Genomic DNA, 25,988 nt, shown 5'->3' with positions numbered 1-25,988 from the left:
TGAGCTGGCAGCACAGAGCCCCACATGGAGCTCGAACTCACCGACTGTGAGATCATGACCTGAGCTGAAGTCGGACGCTTAACCGACAGAGCCACCCAGGCGCCCCTCATACCCATTTGAAAGAACTGGTTTAATTTACCTGCCTGGAAGACCTCTCTGATGGTAGCTGCATACCCTCTCCTAGGATGTTCAGGCTTCATAGCTTACAACGTATACAAAATAGCTTTTTGCTTGGAATCTTGAGTCAGAGAGGAAATAATGGCCCAAGCTGATTGTTAAATCCATGCTTAGCTATTGGGAAATCAAAGAAGCATTTTGTTAGAGTTCTAAATGCATGGGCTTTGAAGAAAGTCAGAACTGATTTTAATCCCTATTTTGCCATTTATTAGGTAATCTATGATCGTGAACGCATTTCTTAATCTTAACTAGCAGAGCCATATTTTTCTGACTGTAACGTTTGTGCTCTAACCCAGTTTATTGCCACAACCTTTACATCATAACCTTGGTTTTCTCTCTCTTTTAAAAAAATTTTTTTGGGGGGCGCCTGGGTGGCTCAGTCGGTTAAGCGTCCACCTTCGGCTCAGGTCACGATCTCACTGTCCGTGAGTTCGAGCCCCGCGTCGGGCTCTGTGCTGACTGCTCAGAGCCTGGAGCCTGTTTCGGATTCTGTGTCTCCCTCTCTCGCTGCCCCTCCCCCATTGATGCTGTGTCTCTCTCTGTCTCAAAAATAAATAAACGTTAAAAAAAAAATTTAAAAAAATTTTTTAAATGTGGGGGAGGGGCAAAGAGAGAGTGAGACACAGAGCCTGACATGGGGCTCGAACCCCGCAACTGCCAAATCACTACCTGAGCAGAAATCAGACACTTAATCAACTGAGCCACCCGGGTGCCCCTCGTTTTCTCTCTCATAGAGATAATAATATACTACTGGCAAGAATGAGTGTGAGAGTTTAAATAGCACAATAAATGTTAATTCCCTTTCAGGCTGTTAATACCCAGGGCTGTGGGCTGTGCAGAACTGGCTTTTACATATACAGGAACTGCTTATACATTCATGTATTCATTTACTCATTCATTCATTTGTTCACTTAAAAAAATGTTTGAGTACTAGGTGCCAGGTAGATGCTTATTTAAGAGCCTCAATGGAATCCAGGGTTAATTCTATTTTAGTATTGCCTCTTATTCACTGGCATTTTGTCTGTACTCATTCCTGTATAATAAATAACTAGCTGATCTAGCAGTGAGCTTGAATGTTCTCTATAAGATAGTTTTTCTTTCCTGTGGAAAGCAAATCCTGTTTTCAGGCTTATTGATGAGATGATAAATAAGGGAGGCCTTTCCTTAACTGAGAAAGAAATGTTGTTTGCATGTGTTCTTACGAGAAAACTTTAGAGCAGAATTTTCTTGTCTTGCAAACACTTGGTAATTACTAGTCTAATATAGTTTTATGGATGTATTTTGGGAAGAGGCAGGAGATTTTGGCAGTGAAGAGCCCAAGTTCTGATCCCTGCTTCTGTTCTTCTACAAACCTGGGTTGATTTTCTAGTTGGAGAGGGCCATTTTCTTCATGGAATAAACCCAGACTTAGAGAAGTTAGTTGGCTTTAAGTGTGAACCTATACGGCCAGGGCTAAATCAGATTAGCAATATCTATTACTTGAAGTTAAGAACTGATCCTTGTGTTTTAAGCATAATTAGGTCAGAACTATTTTGGTAATTACTTTCAGCATGCATACATATTTATATGTAGATCACAAATGATTAGCCATAAAACTCCATAATATGCTTCACTAGACAGCACTCTTCATTCCCTATCCTGCAACCCCACCCCCCACTGGGCTTAAAAACACACAGCCCTGATCTGGGGATAAAGTAATCATTTACATGAAAAAAATAACTGTTGACAACTTATCATCCAGGCTGATTACACAACTGGATAACACAATAAGTAATTGAAAGGGCTGGAGGGATTAAGTGGTTGGGGTGGGGGAGGCATTTATGATTACTGCGGGGGAGGGGGATAGTGGAAGGTAGCTCACAGCAATGTAGGTTTCCTAAAGCTGGTAGGGGCTATCTCCATGCTTGTGGCAACAGATCAACAATTAATCAGAGTTTATCTTTGAAATAAGAAGCAGTGACAAACAAAGGCAGAATTGCCTTGTAGAACTATGAGGCTGCAAACTAAGATTCTCAGGGTTCATTCACCTCAACAATTATTTGTTGAGTACCTACTTTTTCCTACCAATACTAAGTCCTGGTGGTACAAAAATAATTGGACACAAATTCTCTCCTAGAAGAATTCACAATGGTAGGTTAGGAAAGAGATCAAGATAGATAAGCATTGGATTAGGACAAGTACACTAAGTGAATTATGTAGAAGGTATTGAAGAAACAGCAAATTCTGTGCTCAACTTTTCTCAGTTGACAGAGAAGATCTCTTAGTGAAGGGGTCATCTGAACCAAATAAAAAAGTAGAGTTGAGGTTGTCCAAGGGTAAAAGTGGGGAAGGATATTCCAGCCAGAGGAAGGAGCATGTGCAGAGAGTATGAGAGATTATGTGCAGGAAATAACAAGTCATTGAGCCTGGTGGAGTCCAGGGGTACTTGGGGGTAGATATAGGATGAGGCTGGAGGATAAGACTTTAAGACAGGCATGTAGCTTCAGAATCCTTATCATTTTCCAAAAGTGAATAGAACTTTGCATTCCTCAAATACAGAATGTTCATTAACAAACAACCAGTGATTTCAGATTTTTTTCCAAAAGCAAAATAATTTGAAAGTATAGATATTACACTAATTGTGTTTAGCTGTGAGAAATCTTTTCCTGTTTTAAATTCATTTTAATTGAATCCAATTATAATTTGTGGTGCAGCCTCAAAGAATTTTGAAAAATGTTTAGGAAGGCAGAAATAAAAATAAGGAAAAGTTTCTACTGCCCTGGACTTGCTAACCTAGAGGAACAGGCAAATCTAAATGCCAATCCAGGGAAGTGCTTGGTGAAGTGCAATTTTAGATGCTAACTAATTGCAGAGCAGAAGGCGGGACTAGCCTGTCACATGAGTGGGGATGAATGTGCTCTTGGAAGACATGAGGTCAGAGTTTTGAAATATGAGGAGATTTTCAAAAGGCATATAGGTGATAGAGTAGGAGAAATCATCTGGGCTAAGTGATACTAATGAACAAGACAACCATGAATGTAAAAAAATTCAGTGCAGATTAAAAAATGTAGAATAGTATGGTGGGCTGGACAGGAAGTAGGTGATGGGGTTGTGGGAGATAAGTGAGAAATCTTGAAGAGCCATGTATTCTATTGTATAGTCCATTCATCCAACTCGTTCATTGTTTTACAAATACTTACTGAGCTCCCAGGTTGTTTGGGGCATTCCAAACATTGATGTAAAGAAGACAGGGCATGGTTCCTGCTCTCAAAAAGCAATAACAGTGGGAAGAAACAGAAAATTTCTGAGCAGAAGAGCAGGAGAGGGATACTACATAATCCCTTCAGCTGCTCCTCCTTGTTGAAGTCATCCATGGCCCTCTCTCCCAGTGACTCCCGTCAACATTCTTGTCTATTGTAGTATTCATGTAGATGCTCCTTTCAACAGGTCCCTGTCTTTTTCATGGCACAATTCATCTAGTTGTTCAGAGTAAAAACTTGGACTGATACTTCACGTATTTATTTCATATACAACATCTAAATCTTAAGCAAATTCTATAAGCTTTATATTAGTATATCCTGAATCCAGCATTTTCATTCTCTTGGCTCTACCTTCCTAATCTCTTGCCTAGATCACTGTACCTGGGGTCCCTGCTGCAGTTGGCCTCTTCCAGTCTTTTCTCATGTCACAGTGAAGGGTTTGTTTACAAAATATTAAGTCAAAAGATTTTACTCCCTGCTCAATACCCTCTCAAGGCTTCTAAGCACATGTAGAATAGCATTCAAAATCTTTACCAAGGCCCTTAAAACCCCACATAGACTTCCTCCTGCCTCCGATCTCTGTTCCTGTCTCCTAATACACTCTCCCTTGCATACTGAGCTCTAGTATATTAACTTTCTTGCTGTTCTCCGAACATAACTAGCATGTTCTTACATCAAGATATTTGAATTTTCCTTTCTATAATTCCGTTCTCCTATATATACATTTGGCTTTCTCTTGTACTTCCTTTAATGTTCTGCTTAAACATTACCTTCTCAAAGAGGCCTTCATAGACTATCTGTCTAAAGTAGTATCCACCATCCTTGTCTGTGACCTTGTGTTATAAACAATTATCTATATGATATTATCTTATGTATGTATTTTTTTGATTGGCCTGTCTCCTTCAAAGAATTAAGATTCTTGAGGATAGGGATTTTGGCTTCTTGTTCACAATCTTACCCCAGTATCTCAAACACTATGTACATTTTAGAGGATTGAAGAGTAGAAGTGTAGTCAGTAAGTGAATAAACTTTTTTTTCAGGGTTAGTACATAACATAGTTGAGATACACTTCAAGGAGGAATAGGGTTCAAGGAGGGCTTCTTTACAGGAGATTTGATGACGTTTAAAGATTGAGGGAAGCTGCATGATGGAAGATCATATACAATGAATGATTCATCTGTAAGTTTCCTGGAGGAACAAGATGGGATTGGAGTGAAGAAAAAATGAGAGGAGTTAGTTTAGAACATACTTCCCAATTGGTTTGCTTCAGCACATTGATGAGACACAAGTGGCTTAGTATTTTGCTGAGACACTGATCCCTCAGTCTTTGGAGTGGGTGACTGGGGCCTGGGTGATAGGTTCACCTCCAACCACAGCCAGCTTCTCCTGTTTATCTAGTGAGCCACACAAACATCATTTGCTACATGTACCATGATGTAAAAAGAACCTGAGAAGTTCTGGAGCGGAGAGAGAATAGAGCATTTTCTTTAGGTCTTAAAGGGTGAAAGCAATTTAAGAAGTGTGGTGAAGGTGTCAAAATATACACACCCAGATATTGGTGGAAATAAAAAGACTTATTAGTCCAGTTCTGTCCTGTATTCTCCTTTTTCCTACCTTCCCTTCCTTCATGGCTTTTCATGGCTTTTAAAAAAATGCCTGTTTATTTGAGAAACACACACACACACACACACACACACACACACACACACACACACGATGTGAACAGAGGAAGGGCAGAGAGAGAGTGGGAGAGAGGGAGTCCCAAGCTGACTCCACACTGTCAGCACAGAGCCTGATGTGCAGCTTGAACTCACAAACCGTGAGATTATGACCTGAGTTGAAATCAAGAGCCAGATGCTTAACTGACTGAGCCACCCAGATGCTCCTCTTCATGGCGTTTTAATTGAATGTTTGTTATCTGCCACTTTCTGCACTAGTAATTAGAAGTACACATCCTCAGATCTTACCTAAGTCTTCATCTCCTCTAGGAGTCTTTTTGAACTAGCCAGGCTGGGTTCGGGGTCTCCTCATGCTCTCACCACTTCATGCTCATGCCATGTCTGCATATCCATAGTAGTGTCTCCCACTTGGTGTTGAAATGAAATGATCAACTAATGTGCCTGAATCCTCCATTTGTCCATAGCTTCCGCCCTAGGCAAGTGCTGTGTCTCATTTATCTTTATAGCCTAATCATCTAGCTTGGGCCCTGTCACAAAGTACAAGCTCATTAAATAGTTGTTGAGCTGAAACATTTTCAAAGTGAATGAAATAGTTTTGCCATCAAGTCATCTGCTGGCTATTTGGAGATACAGGGGAATAAATTAATAATTATGCCACAGGGGCGCCTGGGTGGCTCAGTCGGTTAAACGTCCAACTTTGGCTCAGGTCATGATCTCACAGTCCGTGAGTTCGAGCCCTGCATCGGGCTCTGTGCTGCCAGCTCAGAGCCTGGAGCCTGCTTCAGATTCTGTGTCTCGCTCTCTCTCTGCCCCTCCCCTGCTTATGCTCTGTCTCTCTCTGTCTCAAAAATAAATAAAAACATTAAAAAAAATTAAAAAAAATTATGCCACAATTTCATAAGTTATAATGGTTATATAAAAAATGTAGCTAGAGTCCAGTGGTGGGCATAGCTAGCACTGAAGAAGCAGTGGAGCAGTCATTGTGCCTTTTCCTTGGTGAATTTGAGCAGAATTTATATTCATTTAGGAGAGGAAGAATATTGACTGCAGTGACATTAGATTATTTGTAAAGTTATAAAGCTCTTAGAAACCCTCTGATGGGAAGTCGCTGTATAATAGTGAAATATTAGCCTCAAACCAATAGTTGGCAAGACAGGTTCTCATGTGACTTAAGGCACATCACCGAGTCAATTGACATTTCCTCTTTGTGAAAAAAAGGGGTTTTATAAAGGTTGGCTTTTTAAATGTTCCTTCTATATTGTCCTGCAAAGGAGGTTTTTCTAAGTAGTAAAAGTCAGGTTAACTAAGTAAGATGGGTGGTGGGGTTTAATAACAATTAAAATGAACCAGCTCTTTACTTCCCTTGTGGTTCCGGGATGTTAATTGTTGTGTATTCTGTTTGTTGAAACTACTACAATTGCTATAAGTGCTTCATAATAACTTAAGTTGCTGTCTTCACACCATGCATATTGATTTATTTGAGCTGACACAAACCTTGGTAGAAAATGTTCACTGAATATATTGTGGAGGCATCTTGGTTTGATGAAACCGTGTGATTTTGGAAGTTGGATCCACCCATGCAGAATCTCATCTTTGCCTCAAATAAGCTGTGTGGTCTTGTGCAAGTGACATAAAGTGTCTTAGGCATGTTTCTTTCTGTAGAGTCACAATACTTGTAATATTTAATATGTAGGTTTGTTTTGAAAATGAAATGAGATAACATATGAGGGACTAACACAATTTCTAGAAAAGAATATGTGTTTAATAAGTGTACATTTATTTTTCTTTTCTTATAGGTAAGACTTTTCTACTCAGAATTCACCTGGATAAATATTTCAAGCTTCTTTTAGATTTTGCACTCAAGAATCAATTGTCTTTATGCTCAGTACCCCATATTATAAGAGCTAATGTACATATCATGTCATCAATGTACCCAATAAGTAATTGACCTCAACACTTTTGTTTCTTTCTTATTTATTTGAGTCCATTTTACAGATGAAGAAAATGAGACATAGAGAGGCTAAGTAATCTGTCCAAGATAAAACCAGCAAACTTCAGTGTCAGCATTTAGATCCTCAGGATTCAACTTCAAAGCTGGGTTCCTAACACCTGCCTCCTAATGTAATAGTCACTTTCTGTCTCTTCTCCCACCACATTAAACTATATTCATCAGATAAGGAGAATTATGTAGAGAAAAAAGAATCCATTTTCTATCGTTTTTATAGCTTGAAGCCAGAATTATAGAGCAAGATCAGAAAGGAAAGGACATCACGGTTGGGAGGCCAGTGGTTTCAGTGTCCAGTGGAGGTGAGAGGGTCATGGGAAATCTCAACTAGAGTTGGGATCATGATGTTCACTTTAACCTCAAAGGCTCCCACATGGTAAAGTAACTGGGCTGGTGACTGGCCACAAATCCTGGGTATTAAGCCTCTGATAGATCACTGAGCACTAGAATCATTGTTTTCTTGTCAAATTAAATCACCGAACTTGGGTATGACAATAACCATGTTGAGTTATCTGTACCTAAGGGGGATTTGGGGGTCCAGAGTAGAGGGCTGTTGTCTGTTTGCCTCATTGCTTGACTAAGGCTTTGGGCCCAGTGACTGTTCTTGGCAAATCAGGTTTTACATACTGAAATGTTTTATTCAATTGCTGTTTCTTCTCAATTAAAAAATGGGGAATCATCTTTCAAAGAGTAGAAACTATTATCCATGACTATACCAGCAAGACATCAGGAAATCTACTGGGCACTCTATAGGGTGTGGTACCTGTTACCTTCCAACGCATGCAACACAGTCAATTTAGATTGTTCTCAGGCAGTGGTGTTCTTGCAGATCCTTACATTATAGACTGTGCCTCAGTGGCACATAGAATAAAGGGCATTTAAGCACAGTGCCTTCAGTTTCAGCTCCAATCTCAGAAATTTGTCCACTTCATTGATGTGTGATTAGATGTTGTTCATGTCTTCAGGTTGTGGCTTGAATTTTGAGTCTGTGAGGTAAGAATGAGTGTATTACATACATTTGAAGTTAAGGACCTTTGAATTGCCTGCATGGCAATTTATACAAAATAGGCAAACTAACAAACCACTGATTTTTTTTTCATCATTTCACTTCTACCATCCTAAATCCCACTCCCTAATCTCTCCTCTCAGCAGCAACTCTTGCTTGTGAATAGGACTGGAATTCATAGATCCTGTAGCTTTTGTACACACTGTTAGAAAAATTTTGAATTGGTTGAAATAGAAACTGAATTTTTTTTTAACATCCTTCTACTCCTGCTGTATTCATGTCTCCTCCCTCTGTTCCCAAAGGGCTACTATGTCCTAGGACTTAGCATGATTCTAAGAGAGAAGAGTATAATTTCCATATATGGGTGAAAAATTAGAACCTTAGAAATACTAAAGGACTGCCCAATGTCACATAGGTAGTAAGTGTTGAAGCCAGGAATTTGACACATTATAATATCATTCATGATAAAAACCCTCAACAAGTAAGTTTAGAGGAAACATACCGTTTTTTTTAAGTTTATTTATTTATTTTGTGAGAGAGATAGAGTGTGAGTGGGGGAGGAGCAGAGAGGGAAAGAGAGAATCCCAAACAGGCTCTTCATTGCCAGTGCGGAGCCTGATATGTGGCTTGAACTCATGAACCGTGAGATCATGGCCCAAGCTGAAACCAATAGTTGGACGCCTAACCTACTGAGCTACTCAGGCACCCTGAGGAAATGTACCTTAATATAATAAAGGCCTTATATTAAAAACCCAGATCTAAGATCATACTTAGGTGAAAAACTGAGTCTTTTTGGTAGGTCAGGAAGAAGACAAGGATGTCCACTCTCACCACTCTTATTCAGTGTAGTATTTGAAGTCCTTACCACAGAAATCAGACAAGAAAAAAGAAATAGAAGGCATCCAAATTGGTAAGGAAGAAGTAAAACTTTCACTATTCACAGATGACATGATACCGTATATAGAAAGCCCTAAAGACTCAACCAAAAAACTACTAGAACTGATAAATGAATTCAGTAAGGTCACAGGATACAAAAATCAATGTACAGAAATCTGTTGCATTTCTATACACCAATAATGAAGCAGCAGAAAGAGAAATTAAGAAAACAAAAAACAATCCCATTTACAATTGCATTGAAAAGAATAAAATACTTAGGAATTAACTTAACCAAGGAGGTGAAAGATCTATGCTATGAAACTAAAAACCATTGATGAAGGAAGTTGAAGATGACACAAACAAATGGGAAGATATTGCATGCTTATGGGCTGAAAGAACAAATATTGTTATAATGTCTATATTACCCAAAGAAATATACAAATTTAATGCAATCCCTATAAAAATTCCAAGAGCATTTTTCAGAGAAATGGAACAAACATTCCTAAAATTTGTATGGAACTACGAAATAGACACATAGATCAATGGAGCAGGATAGAAAGCTGAGAAACAAATCTGCAGTTATATGTCCAATGAATCTTGACCAAAGGGGCAAGAACATGCAGTGGGAAAAAGACAGTCTCTTCAACAAATGGTTTTGGGAAAACTGGACAGCTACATGCAAAAGAATGAACATGGAGCACTTCCATACACTATACACAAAAATAAGCTCAGAATGGATTAGGGTCCTAAATGTGAGACCTGAAACCATGAAAATATTAGCAGAGAGCACAGGTAGTAATTTCTCTGACATAAGCCTTAACAACATCTTTCTAGATATGTCTCCTGAGACAAGGGAAACAAGCAAAAATGAACTATTGAGACTACATCAAAATAAAAATCTTCTGCATAGCAAAGAAAACATTAAACAAAACTGAACGGGAAAAGGTATTTGTAAATGACATATCCAATAAAAGGTTAGTATCCAAAATATATAAAGAACTTAAACAACTCAACACCAAAAAACAAAACAAAACAAAACAAAACAAATAATCCAATGAAAAAATGAGCAGAAGACATGAATAGACATTTCTTCAAGGATATACAAATGGCCAAAAGATACATGAAAAGATATTCAACATCACTCACCATCAGGGAAATGTAAATCAAAACCTACAATGAGATATCACCTCATGCCTGTCAGGATGACTAAAATAAAAAATAGGAGCAAACGTTGGTGAAGATGTGTAGGCAAAAGACCCTCAGTTGCTGTTGGTGGGAATGCAAACTGGTTTATCAACTGTAGAAAACAGTAAGGAGGTTCCTCAAAAAATTAAAAATAGGCACTTGGGTGGCTTAGTTGTTTAAATATCCAATTCTTTTATATATATATATATATATATATATATATATATATGTATATATATATATGTAATTTATATATATTATATATATATATATATATATATATATATATATGTAATTTATTGTCAAATTGGTTTCCATACAACACCCAGTGCTCATCCCAACAGGTGCCCTCCTCAATGCCCATCACCCACTTTCTCCTCTCCCCACACCCCATCAACCCTCAGTTTGTTCTCAGTATTTAAGAGTCTCTTATGGCTTGCTTCCTTCCCTCTCTGTAACTTTTCTTCCCCCCTTCCCCTCCCTTCTGGTCTTCTGTTGAGTCTCTCAGGATCCACATATGAGTGAAAACATACGGTATCTGTCTTTCTCTGCCTGACTTATTTCACTTAGCATAACACTCTCCAGTTCCATTCACATTGCTACAAATGGCCAGATTTCATTCTTTTTCATTGCCAAGTAGTATTCCATTGTATATATAAACCACATCTTCTTTATCCATTCGTCAGTTGATGGACATTTAGGCTCTTTCCATAATTTGGCTATTGTTGAAAGTGCTGCTATAAACATTGGGATGCAAGTGCCCCTATGCATCAGCACTCCTGTATCTCTTGGGTAAATTCCAAGCAGTGCTATTGCTGGGTCATAGGGTAGATGTATTTTTCATTTTTTGAGGAACCTCCACACTGTTTTCCAGAGCAGCTGCACCAGTTTGCATTCCCACCAACAGTGCAAGAGGGTTCCCATTTCTTCACAGCCTCTCAAGTATCTATAGTCTCCTTATTTGTTCATTTTAGCCACTCTGTCTGGTGTGAGGTGGTATCTCAGTGTGGTTTTGATTTGTATTTCCCTGATGAGGAGTGATGTTGAACATCTTTTCATGTGCCTGTTGGTCATCTGGATGTCTTCTTTAGAAAAGTGTCTATTCATGTCTTCTGCCCATTTCTTCACTGGGTTATTTGATTTTCAGGTGTGGAGTAAGTATCAAATTCTTGATTTTGACTCAGGTCATAATCTCATGGTTTGTAGGATTGAGTCTCATGTCGGAGTGTCGAATTCTGCTGACAGGGTAGAGCCTGCTTGGGATTCTGTCTCTCCCTCTCTCTGCCCCTCCCATGCTTGTACTCTCTCTGTCTGTGTCTCTCAAAATAAATAAATAAACATTAAAAAAATAAAAAATAGAACCACCTTATGATCCAGTAAGTGCACTACTGGGTATTTATCCAAAGAATATGAAAATGTTAATTCAAAGGCATATATACACCCCTATGTTTATTGCAGTATTATTTACAATAGCCAAATTATGGAAGCAGTCCAAATGTCTATCAACTGATAAATGGATAAGAAGAAGTGGTATATATATACAATGGAGTATTATTCCACCATAAAAAAGAATGAAATTTGCCATTTGCAAAGACACAAATGGATCTAGAGAGTATAATGCTAAGTGAAATAAGCCAGTCAGCAAAGACAAAAGCATGTGATCTCACTCATACGTTGAATTTAAGAAACGAAACACATGAACAAAGGGAAAAAAAGAGAAATCAAGAAACAGACTCTTAACTATAGAAAACAAACAGATGATTACCAGATGGGAGGTGGGTGGGTGGGACGGGTGAAGTAGGTGAAGGGGGCTTAAGAGTGCACTTACCTTGATGAGCACTGAGGAATATATAAAATTGTTGAATCACTGTATTGTATATCTGACACTAGTATAACATTGTATGTTAACTATACTGGGATTAAAATAAGATGAAATAAAAAAGAAATAATAGTTCAGTTAGGAAAGAAAAATTAAATAGCAAGATGTTTGATATTGATATATCATAATCAATTAAATGTGAATAGAATAAATACTTCGATGAAAAGCCAAAAAAAAAAAAAAAAAGAAAAAGAAAAGTTGAAAAGTTCAAAAGTTAAAAGAGCCAAAAGTTCAAGCATCGTGTACACAAAACTGTAAACTAATGAGTGGGCTTTTGCCAGCTTTGGTTTTCTCAGTTTGCTAACAGGAAGTTTGTTGCTAGAAGATGGTTTGAAAAACTTACCGAGTAAATAAATCTTGGCATAATAATGTTTTATTTATCCTACTAGGGAATTCCCCCATATCAGTGAGTAAATATTAGATTGATGATGAAAACAATAAAAATGAAAACAGTACAAATGAAATAATGAGCAAGTATCCACTTTCACAAGTAAAAACACTTTATTTATACCCTTTCATCTCACATTAACTGAATGTGAGTTTCATCTCACATGAACTGAATGTTGGAAAGTAGTGAAGTTTGTGAGTAGCATTTCATATCAAGTGGGCATTGTGATGTGTCTGGTAAGGTAAATTTGTCAGTAGTCATCACGACTGCTTACTTCTCTAGCTACATCCCCCGCCCCATCAGCGTTTAAAAGGAAATAGTGTTTAAATAGTGTTTAAAAGGAAACATTTCTGAATTGTTTTTACTCATCATTAAATGACACCATGGTCACATCCTCCTCCTGGCTCTAGGCTTCCTACTCCTGAACAGTTTGTGAATAAAAACACAATGACATGGACACTTTTCCCAGAAACTACATTTCTAACTTTGTTATTAATCTCTCAAATCTAATATGGAGGTACTAAATTGGAAGACATAGAAAAATAAGGTAGGCACTTTGAGTGGAGTGAGATCAATTTGTTTAATGTAACTAGCATTTCTGTAAGCTGGATTTCATGAGTTTGCATTTTTGCTGGCAATGATTCACAGTAAAAAATAAAATCCTAGGAGAAAACTTACAAAGAATATAAGAAAAGATGTATCTAGAATAAAGTACATCTTAAAATGAGAGAAAATTAATTTGATTGAATATGTGGGGTTTTCTATACTAGGTTTTTGTTTGTCGTGAGTCAGGACTTGATTTCTTTTTGGACCATACATAATTTGAATCATCGTAATAAAGGATATCACAGTAGTATATACAAATAACAAGTTTACTTTAGCAGCCAAAAACCAAGTTATAAGGAGCTCAGTGGGATCAATTGGTGTGTGTTGTCTATACTAAATCACTAGAGGAGGGGAGAGTTGAAGTTTTGAAAGGATCTCAGTATTTATTCAGACTGATTCATTTTTTATTTTTTGTACTAGAGGACAAAGATGTCTTTGATGTCAATTTGTGGTGACAAATGTCTGGTTTAATCACCTATACTTAAGATCACTTGTATTGAAATGTATTAGATCTAGGAAAAATGCATCTGATTTTCTGTATAGTAAAAAGCGTGTGAGAGTAGAAGTATTCTTCAAGCATATTAATTTGGTTATTGTTTATGTTTCTAAGACCAAATTTTGGCTTCAGATCATGGGACAGTTGTGATTTCAATTTTATTTTTAGTCTCAGAAAGACAGAGTTAGAAATACAAAGAAGAACCGTGGGTATGGCAGGTCCACATAAGTAAATCAGGTTGAAGAGACTGTTTCATGCTAAATTAAGAAGAGGAGAAATCATGAGCCCCACCTTGCACTGTGGGAACAGAAATACTTCTGCCTTTCAAAATCCTCAAAGCAAAACTACTGGAGCCTCAGTTTCTTATCTTCTGCCTGTTTCTTGCTTTAAATTCTGTGCTCTATCACACAGGGTTGCAATATGAATCAAATAAAAAAATCTGTATATGAAGGATCTTTGAAGATTATAAAACACTATACAACTACATGTTTATTATGGAAAAACTGAATTTAAAATAGAACTTTTCACTCTAGGAAGCCTGATAGCAATTTTAAAGAGGGTTTTTTGTAGTTGTCTAAACTTTTCTAGTTTTATTTTTCAGTGCAAGTATTTGGACTGAGTGCAGTTACTAATTACTTATTTTTGAGTAAGGCACCTCAGAAGAGAACAGAGTAGATCACAGGCGGAAAGCTGATTTCTTTGACACTCAAGCCAGCTCTTATCAATTGAATGCTATGATGAAGCAGAGTCCTGCCTAAGGCAGCAAAGAACTCTGTGATTAATTAGTAATGTCTGAAAAGGGGTTGGAAGCGGTGTGGATTGTGGTATATAGATCTTGCGATTATTCTCCCTAGGTTAATTGATGGAAAAAGAGTCTCACAGTCAGGGGAAGTACTGAAATAAGAGTGTACCCCATATTGCAACTCAGCAGGTTATACTTTCCTATGTTCATTACTACAGGGTTAAACCCTGTTCCTAACAAACTTGCCTCCTTTGCAACTCACTTCCTGATCTACAGACACTTAGTTGACAGAATGGAACCACTGCTTCTAGAACACATGAGCACATCTGAAATAGAGTTCTAAACACTTTTAAGCAGAATTATCTCCATGTAACATTAATTAACAAGGAGAAATGAAGTATACCAAATATTAGGTAAGAAATTTCCTAAGGTAAATGTAGTTCTTTAGGTCAGCAAAATCTGAACCTGTAAATGTCCTGCCTCTCAGCCATGTGCCTGAAAGATAGTACATCTTCATAGGCAAGGTGCCTTAGTTGAGGATCAGACCTCCATTCTATTCAGTACTGTAGGAAATACCGTTAAGATGATGTGGACTTTGCTACATGCTTATCTGCCTGGACTACTGGCAAATCCTCTGTTCAAACCTCCTGACCTTCCTGTGAAAAGAAAGAAACTTTGGTTTCTTTCACCTCTGTGTTGCCTTCTTTTCTATTCTGTTTGTGGCAAGTCTTGTCAGCTTCTTTCTGTCTTCTCTCTTCCTCCTTCTCTACCTCCCTCCAGGTCTATTGTGATCCCTTTGTCCACTCGATCTTTGTAAACCTCTTCCCTTTCATGTCTTTTAACCCTTTTCTCTATAGTACAGTTCTCTCCAACCCCCAATTTCTGCAGAATTACTTGGTGCAAAGATAAATATCAAACCACAATAAATCATAAAGTAATAGAACTCAATTAATGGAGGTTTTAAGGAAAAAATATACTTTAAAGTCATTCAGTCAGTTTTACTCTTTAATGGAGGAGCTTTCAGTAAGTCAACTGCTATTTCACATTTCTTTGTTTGTCCCAAACTGCAAATTACTTTTTTAATTGTTCATGGAATGCAAATAAAGTAACAATCCTTTCCTGCCAGATGTGCTGGATAGGCATGAGGGCACAATCATTTTCCTAACCAATATTTTCATCAAGAACCTATTCAGACTCTTAGAATTACTTCCTACTTCCAGCTTAATTGAACTGCAAAACATTGCCAGTGGCAGGTTTGTGTCCTTATGTGCTCTCAGAGGCCTGGGGACTAGGATGCTGAGAGTATTACAAAGAACTTTAAATTGTGTCTTGATCTTGTACTGAAAGGCAAAAACTGTATTTACATCCTGTTACTGGGGGCTTTGAGGAGATTTACGCATTTGAGTTAGGATCAGAATGGATGTGCTGAAGTCCCTATAGGACAGCACTTTGTAAGACCTTTTCTATTCAAGAATCTGAATGCCTTGGGTTCAGCAGAAATGGCCCTGTAGAAATGGAACCAAATGGAGTTTGGAGATAGCTTCCTTTTTTTTCTTTTCCTTTCTTTTCCTACCCCTCTGCAATGTAGGTGTTTCTCAAGACATGCAAAAAATAAGAATATCAAGGAAATGAAAAAATCATGAAAGATCCATGAAAGATCATGGAGTGTTACTTTATATCTTTTGTTGGAGTAAATAGGAGGTTATACTGTGTAATGGAATAATAACTGGACTGTAAGTCTGGAGTCTGAAGTTTCTTCTTAAATGTGTGACTTTCCTTGTTCCTCATCTGGGAATATGTTTCCATGTGTAAAATGATGGGGTTTCAGAAAATTGTCTTTGAGGTACTCATCAGATAATATGAGTCTATGAAAACTAGTGGAATGGAATTCTTGTGATGATGCTTCCTCAGAGGGAACCAGATTGTATTTGTTCTAGTTCCTTCTTCATCTTTCTTCCTCTGTCTGTTCCCTTTCTCTTGCTCCGTTTTTTGAAAATTGACCTGCTATTTTGTTGACAAACCTTGGGCAACCAGTCACTTTTTAAAAAATTTTTATTATTATTTTGTTTGTTTTAGAGAGAGAGCACACACATGAGTGTGATTTATCATGCGTGTGTGAGAGAGAGCACACATGTGTTCCTTGGGGAGGGGGGAGGGAGTGGCAGAGAGAGAGAGAGAGAAAGAGAGAGAGAGAGAGAGAGAGAGAGAGAGAGAGAGAGAGAGTCTTAAGCAGGCTCCACGCTCAGTGCAGAGCCTGACATGATCCTGGGCTCATGATCCTGGGCTCATTACCTGAACCAAAATCAAGAGTCAGACACTCAACCAACTGAGCCACCTAGGTGCCCCTCATGTGTATCCATTTCAGAGACTGTAGTACAGAAAGAGACCCTCTGGCTTTCCATCCATGCTGAATCCATTCTGCCTGATCTCACTGTGGTTTGGTTTACTGATTAACCATTGTTTCTGGAAACTTTCTCCTTATTTGGCTTTCCTGTTATTGAAATATCCTGTTTTTCCTCCCGTATATAACTGGCTCTACTTATAGTTGTAGTATAAGTATTCATGTGATACTTATCTACAAGTTATTTGTAAACTTGTGGGCTGGCTTATAAGATTGTGCATTGGAGTCTGCATCTAAAATTACTTCCTGTTCCCTCAGTCTACCTGTTACAGTTCAAAACCATATAATTTTATCTGTTAAATTTCATTTCTTCTTTTACTTATATATACCAGTGTTTTTTCTTTATAAAGCGAAACTAAAGTAAACCAAATTGCTGGAGCTATGTCATGTTTTAAATAAAATTTAGACTATTTGATAGATCTATTTTTTCTTTTTTTATTTGTGGATTTAAAAAAATATTTAAGATTTTATTTCTCCTCTTTTGTTGTTCTTATATTTCTATTTTTAGGTTTTTCCTTTCTCATGAATTGAATGTTTAGTTGGTTTATTTTCATGCTTTCTTTGTTAAATAGTGAAGGCTTAAGGCTCAGTACATACTTTGAGCTCATCTTGGTTATTTTCATATGCTTCATGGGTCTGTTGATTTCCAAGTGTAATTAAAGTAGCAGGTCATTTAGATGTCATTTATCCCTTTTTAAATGACTTTCTTTTTCTGCTTTAGGGTCCCATCCAGTTTATCATATTACATTTATTGTTATGTCTTCTTAGACTCCTCTTGGGTGTGTCAGTTTCTCAGACTTGCTTTATTTTTGATAATGCTGGCAATTGTCAGGAGTACTGGTTAGGTATATTGTAGGATGTCCTTTTTTGGAATTTTTCTGAACGTTTCCTCCTAATTAACTGGGGTTGTGGGTTTTTAGGAGGAAGATCACAGAGGTAAAGCGCCATTTTCACCACATTATATCAGGGCACATACTGTCAACATGATTTACAACTGTTGATGTTGACCTTGATCACCTGGCTGAAACAATGGTTTTAGGTTTCTCTACCTTAACGTTACTCTTTTTTTCCCCTTTTCCATACTGTACGCTTTGCAAGGAAGTTACTATAGGCAGCCTACACTGAAGGAGCAAGGAGTTTTGCTTCCCTTCCTGTAAGGTGGAGTATCTATATACATTTATTTAGAATTCTTCTGCAAGGGAGATTTGTCTTTTCTCCATTTATTAATTTAGTAATTTATTTATAGCAGTATAAATCAGCATAGACTTATAATATTTATTTTATACTTCGGGCTGTAATCCAATACTACTTAATTTTGTTGCTCAAGTAGTTCCACTTTGACCATTGGAATCTCTTTTAGTTGACTCTTTTGCCTGTTTGACATACCCCTATCATCACATCTTGCCTTTTTTTGAATAATCCATAGGAACTTACTTTCTGTCACTACAAGAGCTCACCTCATATATTTCCTGCTCCATTCCTAGAATCAGCCATTTCTCTGTTTCCTTTTCCTGAAAAATGGTATTAGAAACCAAGATCTGGGCCTTAAGTATTCTTATTGCTACTGAGATGCCATTACTTCTAGGCCCCTTCAACTGAAAGAGTATAGAATGTATGTGTATATTCTAACCCATGTACACACACACAATACGCACACAACATACATACATACTTCTATATGTAACCAGTAAAATTTCTTATTGATGGCTCCAATTCTAATACATTATTATGTGGACCATTGCAGCCTCTTACATTTACTTGTCTGTGAATTTCAACTCCAATAGTGAGAAACCTGGCTCCCACCCACTGCCATCCACTTTTCTAATTGTTCAATTCCAGTGTTCATGTATAGCAGTCTGAATTGTTAATCTGTACATCCAGAGCAACAGCTTTGTCAATTAGAGTACAATTCTTATGTGCAGTTCCTTTTGGTTCTAGTTTTATAGATTCCATTCATTTCCAGAGTTACCCAGGCAGTACCTTTTCCCTCACCCCTTTCAGTGAGGTTGTTTTATACATTTGTAATAAATACAGCTAGATTTTTTGTTGTGTTCTGCATTCCATTTGAATTATTCCTACTGAAAGAAAGATGTTGAAGTCTCCAAATATAATAGTGGACTTACTTCTCCTTGCAGTTCCCTATTTATATTTCCTTCCTATTTAAAGTGCTTTTCCTAAGGTCAAGAAACAGTGAATTTCATTGACTTCCAAGTTACCAATACATAGTAGGAGATTTATCTTTTGTAGTTCTGTTAGTTGAGGAATTTTAATTTCAAAGTTGATGGGAATGGTTCCTTTTCAAAAGAAACTTGCAGATTTGTCAGGAGGGAAAATATTGTTCCTTATTGATAAAATGGGAAATGAGGCATCTAGAAGTTAGGGTTATTTAAAGAGTCTATGCATGTATAGATGTTGGTTTGATTAATCTATCTCCATCATGCCATGCTAAGTAACAATAGATGCCTCTATTTCTGAATAGATTGATTTGACTTTACCCTAAGTTAGAATTTTAATTAGTCTTAGCATAATGGAATTTGTCGGGGGTACTTGTTACTCTAAAACTAATGTGCTATCATTTAGCCCAAGAATATTTGAAGCATTTTAGCATCATGGGAAAATGAAAATTTTTATTTATTTTATTTCAGTTTTGTGGAGAAAGAATGGCATTTTTATTTTGATTTATTTTTATTTTTTTAATATGAAATTTAGAAAATTTTTATTTTTTTAAATGTTTATTTATTTTGGGATAGATAGATAGAAGGAGAGGCATAGAGAGAAGGAGACAGAGAATCCCAAGCAGGCTCTGTGCTGTCAGCATGGAGCCTGATGCAGGGCTCAATTTTATGAACTGTGAGATCATGACCTGAGCTGAAATCCAGACTCAGACACTTGACCAACTGAGCCATCCAGGTGCCCTGATAAATTTTATTTTAATTCAGAATCATCTTTCTTAGTTTTGAAGGAAATTTGTGAAGTCAAAACATTATTGAATTAAAGTGGAATTTAATAAGATTTGATAATTAATTAACTTATTTTTATAGTGCCTGGTGATCTGCCAAGAATAATGAGAACATTTATGACTAATAGCAGAGTTAGTGTTTGGGTCAGATTGGAATTAGAGAAAAGTACTAACACTAAATAACTGTCTTTGTGTAAACTTATGCCTTGAAAACAAGGCATATTTTTAAAAAAGTACATGACTGGTCATAGAATTTTGTGTAAGAGTAGTTCATTAAGAAAAAAAAAAGCAACTGTAATCAGTATGAATTAAAGAAAATGACATAGTGAAAGCTCTGATGAGCCATGAAAGATTATGTTGGATCACAAGGACTTCTTTCCCCTTCCTAAATCCCATCCATGCTGTTTGAGAATCATTAAAGTATGTACTAATATGCTTATATTCTTTAAAAATTATATTTATTCAAGAATACTTACCCTTTGGGTAGAAAGAGATAGTTCAGGGTTATGCTAAATAAAATATTACATGTGCTGCCTATGTAAAAAATTGCCTACATTTATTTGTCCATCTATCTTGGGTCTCATTTAGCACTAGTTAACGGTGTTAAACTGGATGAAGTTTTCAAAAAAAATCCTCAGAAAGATCCTAAAAAATTGGACTAAAGCATCAAAGAGGTTTTTAATTAGGGTTCTTTGCCAAAAAAACCCCACAGAGATATGTGTCCCTTACCCATCATTATTGATAAGAACAGGATAGTTAAAGGACGTTCCATAGAGAATAGTTAAATATAAAAGATATAGAGGTTGGGAATAGAGAGGAGAGTGATAGCACCAACAACTATTGAGTGTCTGTTGTATTCCAGGTTCTTAAAAAATAATAGGAGCTAATAATAGTTAAGCAATCATTATACTAAATTATTTATGTGGATTATTTCATTTATATAAATATAAAATTTATAGCTATAGCTATAAAGGAAGTGCTATTATTATCTCCAATCTATGTATGGGAAAAATGATATCTTGCAAGGTTAAGTAACTTTATTAGACTTAAAATGCAGACATCTGACTCCAGTGCTCTTAACCACTGTGTCAGTTTACATGTGATAGTTTATTTCTCAAAATACACTTTGTAGGATGTATTTTTACATTTTTAGGATTAGAAAATAGGGACTCAGAGTTTTAAAAACTTGCCAAGAACCACATGGCTAGTAAGTGTGTCATTAGATTTTAAACTTAGATCTATAAATTTAGAAAAAAATGTTTAATTTGGAGGGAAAATGTGTGTATTTAGAAGGGAAGATTTAAGGTATATTTTATTTTATTTAAAAAAAATCTTCAATGCTTATTTTTGAGAAAGAAAGAGACAGAACATGAATGGGGGAGAGGCAGAGAGAAAGGGAGACACAGAATCCAAGCCAGGCTCTGAGCTTTCAACACAGAGCCTGACATGGGGCTCGAACTCACAGACCGTGAGATCATGACCTGAGTCAAAGTCAGATGCTTTACTGACAACCACCCAGCTCTCAGCATATTTTAGAGAGAAGAAATCTTACATAAAATTATCACACAGAAGAGTTTTATTTTGTGTTTTTTAAAAAAATATATATTTATTTCAAGATAGAGGCAAGTAGAGAATGATATGAGAAGTGTTTTCAGATTGCTTCCTTATCACCCTGAATTTTCTCTCAAGGATGAGGCAGTTCCAGATGGACCACTCAACTGTCTGGACATCATTTTGATCATGATTACCAGTAGGTAAAATTACTGTGTTTTGTATTTTTTTTAAAGAAGGTACATTTTCAGTTGGGCCTTCTTACTCCTACATTTATCATTGACTGTGGGCATCCTGAAATGGGCATGGCGCTGGTCAAGGTAGCTCTATGTAGCCGAGGCTATCTGTGGAGAAGCCTGTTTACTCTTAGCACCCTGGCAGCTGGGCAACAAGTCATCCACTGAATGATGTCTGGAAGCATATCACAATGTCCACCATATAAAGTTCCTCATGACTGCTCATGTTTAAATAGACTCTTGATGATCATTCATAGAAAAGCTGAAGAGGAAATTCCTGTTTGGGGGACAGTCATTGGTATCCTTTAAGGCTCCTTCCAACTCTATTTTCCTATGAGCCAATAAAATTGACATGACTTGATAGTGTTATTTAATCTAGCCTTGTCAACTTTTGAATGGAGATCAAACTCAATGAGATTGATAGAAACTTGACACATTCAAAATAGGAAAGGGAAAAAAAAACTCTGTTGAGCTTATAACTTATGTTAATACCCTTTTAATATCAGGAAATAAGTAAGACAAAATTAAAGAAGACCATAGTTTAATGAAATTACTAAAGATTGTGAAGAACACTGAGAACATAAAGAAGGGACTGGAATTTGGCAGGATTTCTCAGAATATACCATATTTAAATTTTCACCATGCAGTATAATATGTTCTGCATGTTCTAGTAAAAAAAAATAAAAAAACTAAATATGCATGTTAACCTTAAGTGTATCAGTTAATACTATTTCTCAAAGTGAAGATGGGGACAGATGTGCAAATTGAGACTCTTCTATTGAAGCTGAAAGACCTACCATCCTTCTACTTTATAAGAAGATAGGTGAAGGATAAATGTTGCCAGTGTAAGATAAAGATAGTCCCGTGTACTTATTTTTTTCTAAACCTCATAACACAAGGAGAGAAATACATACAATGAAATGAAGACATTAAAAATACTTAATAGGAATATTGGCAAAAAAACTTAAAAGGTAATGTTTTTAAAGTCATCTAAATGTTTTATGACTAGTGATTACAAGTTATTTTAAAATTAAAAAAAATTTTTTTAATGTTTATTTATTTTGAGAGAGAGAGAGAGAGAGAGAGAGAGAGCAAATGGGAGAGAGGCAGAGTGAGAGGGAGAGAGAGAATGCCAAACAGGCCCCACACTGTCAGCGCAGAGCCCAATGCGGGGCTCGATTCCACGACCTGTGAGACCATAACCTGAGCTGAAATGAAGAGTTGGAAGCTTAGCTGACTGAGCCACCCAAGCACCCCGGTAAGTTACTTGTTAGGATTCAGTGACTTCTAGAGATCCTTAGGATTGAGTGAATCCAAAGATTCCTTAGGAATCTAAAGTGAAAAGAAATGTTTATCCATTCAGTAGACATGTATTGCATGCTTCCTATGATCTAAGCTGTGTGCTAGGTGCTAGATGAATGTTTACCCAGTTAATAACAACAAAAAAATTCTTACTTTAAAATAGTTAACAAAAAACATTGAAAAAATATTTTTTTATTGATAACATTTTTTATTATTAAAAAATTTTTAATGTTTATTCATTTCTGAGAGAGACAGAGACAGAGCTAGAGTGGGGGAGGGGCAGAGAGAGAGGGAGACACAGAATCCGACACAGGCTCCAGGTTCTGAACTGTCAGCACAGAGCCCGAGGCAGGGCTCGAACTCAGGAACTGTGAGATCACGACCTGAGCCGAAGTCAGACACCCAACTGACTGAGCCACCCAGGCGCCCCATTGATAACATTTCTTATTATGATGGGGACACCATCAAGTACTTTGCTTGAAGCCTTGAAGTTTGATATCAGAAGCAGATTGCTCTGCACTCTGAGGAATTTATTTACTTTTAACTGAATCAGACATCCATAATTCTCAATGGGAGCCATAGGAAAGATTTTCTTCACTTCTCCCTCTTTCTCACCACAGACAAGGTCATCCTTAGGATTCTAGGCTAAAGAAGTAGGCTTATTAAGGATATTAGCAGGGTATTAGCTAATTTGAAGTGATTCAACAGTGCAGAGGACGGTGTTTTCTGAAAACTTCATACTCCACTGGTAGTAGGTCTTCATTTTAATGACTGCTTCTCTCAGGAAGAGACAATCTCGGCACCTGGAAGGATTCCAAAGTTGCAAACCTGCCTCATAGCGTTCAGTACATGTATTTTGGTTTGTCCTAAATCTGTCAGTTGAAGACACCAACGTATGGTAGAGTTGTTTTGGTCCAAAATGCAAGAAATGAGGGCTATTTATTCATTTCTATCCCTTTTCTCTTCAATGCATTGCTCCCCAAATGTGTAAGTATGTCCTTTCCTACCCCACTTCTTTGTTTAGCTGTGGTCATCCCCTTTTTGTTCTCCTATCTCAGTAAGCCCTGAATTAGTTCTGTTCAGTTATTTTCCAAATTATTAGGGCATAATTTCAGTATATGCTTATTAAAAAAACTTCAAAAATACAGGAGATCTTTTAAATTCTATTAATCAGAGTTTTCCATGCAACATTTCAGTCTCTTTATTTTTTCTCAAAATGCAAATGAGTTCATATGGTAAATACTATTTTAAAGACTGCTTTTTTAAAACACTTGCTAAGTATTTTTAGCATTTTCCTTGTCATTAAATTTTATTGACTGGATAATAGCATTTCACTATTGAATGTAGCATAATTTATTTAATCAATCTGCTGTATTTGGATGTTGAAGTTGCTTAAAGTTTTCCAGCATTATAAATAATACTGAGATATGTATTCTTTTTATTTATAAATTTTAAAAAATTTAACATTTATTTATTTTTGAGAGAGAGGGAGAGAGAGAGAGAGAGAGAGAGAGAGAGAGAGCACGAGCACAGGAGGGACAGAGAGAGAGGGAGACACAGAATCCGAAGCAGGCTCCAGGCTCTGGGCTGTCAGCACAGAGCCTGACGTGGGGCTCAATTGCAGGAACCATGAGATCATGACCTGAGCCAAAGTTGGACACTCAACTGACTGAGCAACCCAGGCACCCCAAGATATATATTCTTTTAACTTTGTGCGCCTCATTGATTATTTCTTAGGATGGAGGGGGATGCAAAAATATTTAATAAAAAGTGTTTGATAAACTGTGTCAAAATCCGCCCCCTCAAAGTTTACGTGCACTTATACTCAGTTGTGCCTTATATTAATTAAATGTCCATTTCTCTAATTTATTGCTTTTGAACAATGACTTCTATCATTCTTTTTAATATTTGATAACTGAATAATCAACACATGACATCTTGCTTTTAATTCATAGTTCTTTACTACTATGGGGGTTGAGCACATTTTTAAGCTTACAGGCAAATTCTTATTGAGATAGCTCACCTCTGTATAATTTAAATTTCTAAATGTTCCAATAAAGGCTTACTATTTCAATGCTGGACTCTAATGTATTTTGGTAGCTGCAAGATCTATTTTGTACTATCTTACCTATTGTCTTTAGTCCAATCCCAATACTCTCTCTCTTTTCAGGATTATAGCTCTTATTTTTTTATAACACTTTTCAGCTTTGTGCAATAATTGGACTTTCATGCAAACTTGAGCCAAGAAGCTTGTAATGGGAAGCTGAAGTCCCAGGAGCACTAGATACTTAAAATATGCACATCTGTACCTTGATGAACGTATGACCTAATCTTGCATATTTTTTTCTGAGGAAGAATGATTGTCTATAAGTTATATAGAATGAAAATAACCATTGCAGGCCATAATTATCAACAAAATACCTTGGTCTTATTGGTCCATATTGCTGCCCATATAACTTAAAGATAATGAGTTAATATTTTCAAAGGACATAAACATCTTAAGTTTTGAATGTATGTTATCAAATTAATCTCCACAAAATTTTATTAAGTTATAATTTCACCATTAGAGTGTTCATTTAAGTTCATATTCCAAGTCTATAAAAATGGGAATAGTAATAGTACACATTTTATAGGGTTTTTATAAGCCATAATAATCCACGGTAAACATTTAACCTGATATAACATGAGCAATTAATAAATGCTAGCCATTTTGATTAGTGTTTTAATTAATGGTTTAAAAATTAGAATAAAATCTTAAAGAGCTTTAATATAAAACAATGGATAAAAATCAGAGCATATCTAATAAAAACAGGAGGAGAAATTGGAATCCTTGGCTGTTTGGTCAGACTCTTGGCCCCATTGCTACCCTAATGCAGCTCCTATTCTAGGAAATCATGTTTCTGAAAAACAGAGCAAGAAAACCATTAAGTTAAGAGACTGGTAAAACCAATGAGGGCAACTCAGTTTGTGAAATGAGGTTTAGATGAGTGAGGTAGGATATTTCCTCCCAGAGAAGAGAAACTATCAGTTTTCTGTTTACAAAATGTGGTCATTCAGATTAGAACTATGACTTGATTCCTCCCCAGAGGATGACTTGTCAGAGAATTGTATTTCTGTTTCCTAGGAACTTTATAACATTTATGTGTCATTCATTCAGTTTTTCTTTTTTTCCTTTCTTTCTTTCTTTCTTTCTTTCTTTCTTTCTTTCTTTCTTTCTTTCTTTCTTTCTTTCTTTCTTTCTTTCTTTCTTTCTTATATATG

General features: G+C 36.6%; 1 long non-coding RNA gene across 5 annotated transcripts in view; it reads left to right on the top strand.

Annotated features, from left to right (window-relative positions):
* LOC109499749 overlaps positions 1 to 25,988 on the top strand; it is a 273,969-nt gene that overhangs the window by 152,810 nt on the left and 95,171 nt on the right. For 2 of the 5 annotated variants that reach the window (XR_006597931.1, XR_006597936.1), the window contains one exon: positions 21,328 to 22,499. The exons of 1 other annotated variant lie outside the window; for it this stretch is intronic. This is a non-coding gene — a long non-coding RNA (uncharacterized LOC109499749). Of the gene's footprint in view, positions 1 to 6,891; positions 8,675 to 21,327; positions 22,500 to 25,988 lie in introns of those variants that run through there. 2 more of the 5 variants (XR_006597933.1, XR_006597934.1) reach the window with 1 other exon arrangement.

The sequence above is a fragment of the Felis catus genome, chromosome B2 (assembly GCF_018350175.1).
Source record: "Felis catus isolate Fca126 chromosome B2, F.catus_Fca126_mat1.0, whole genome shotgun sequence".
NCBI classification, from domain to species: Eukaryota; Metazoa; Chordata; class Mammalia; order Carnivora; family Felidae; genus Felis; species Felis catus.
Note: the sequence above shows the minus strand (reverse complement) of the source record. Positions and strands in the feature narration are given on the sequence as shown.